The 828-nt window shown below is 57.7% G+C and overlaps 1 pseudogene; it reads right to left on the bottom strand.

Moving 5' to 3' along the window:
• Nucleotides 1–88: 88 nt before the first annotated feature.
• LOC107694616 (uncharacterized) overlaps nt 89–828 on the bottom strand; it is a 55,853-nt pseudogene continuing 55,113 nt past the window's right edge.

Raw genomic sequence — 828 nt, 5'->3', positions numbered from 1 at the left:
ATACAGTTTCCTCGTGGAGGGAGCTCTGGATTGGAGGATGGTCTCAACAACCTCGGTTGAGAGACCAGAAGCTACGAGCTGTGCCCCCTCAGGGGCCACACCCATAACTTCCACATCTCCAGGCGGGGGTGGAATATCGTGCCCTCCGCCTGTAAGAGGAGGTCCCTCCTGACGGGAATCTCAATGGAGAGCCGTCGAGGAGGGAAATCAGGTCCAAGAACCATACTCGGCCCAGCCAGAACGGGGCTACTAACAGCAGCCGGGCTCTGTCCCGGCGCACTCTCTCCAGAACTCCCGGGAGCAGAGCAATCGGGGGAAATGCGTACAGATGAAGCCTCGGCCATGTCTGCACTATGGCATCCAGCCCAAGTGGAGCTGGATGCGTGAGGGAGAAGCAGAGTGGACAGTGTGTCGTTTCCTGCGACACGAATAGATCCATTTCCGCCTGTCCGAACTCCCTCCAAAGGAGCTCCACCACTTCTGGGTGGAGCCTCCATTCCCCGGGCCTCAGCCCCTGTCTTGACAGTATGTCTGCTCCCTGATTGAGATGCCCAGGGATGTAGAATGCTCTTAGCAAGAGGAACTTTCCCTGAGCCCACAGAAGGATCTGGTGCGCCAGCGTGTAAAGGGGGCGCGAGCGCAGACCACCCTGCCGATTTATGTAGGAGACCACTGATGTGTTGTCTGTGCGGACAAGCACATGATGTCCCCTTAGATCTGGAAGGAAGTGTTTCAGCACTCGAAACACGGCCAACATCTCCAGGCAGTTGATGCGCCACATGAGATGATGGCCTTCCCACAGACCTCGGGCAGAGCGGCCCCTCATGA

This window comes from Sinocyclocheilus anshuiensis, unplaced genomic scaffold, assembly GCF_001515605.1.
Source record: "Sinocyclocheilus anshuiensis isolate Anshui unplaced genomic scaffold, SAMN03320099.WGS_v1.1 scaffold3283, whole genome shotgun sequence".
NCBI classification, from domain to species: domain Eukaryota; kingdom Metazoa; phylum Chordata; class Actinopteri; order Cypriniformes; family Cyprinidae; genus Sinocyclocheilus; species Sinocyclocheilus anshuiensis.
Note: the sequence above shows the minus strand (reverse complement) of the source record. Positions and strands in the feature narration are given on the sequence as shown.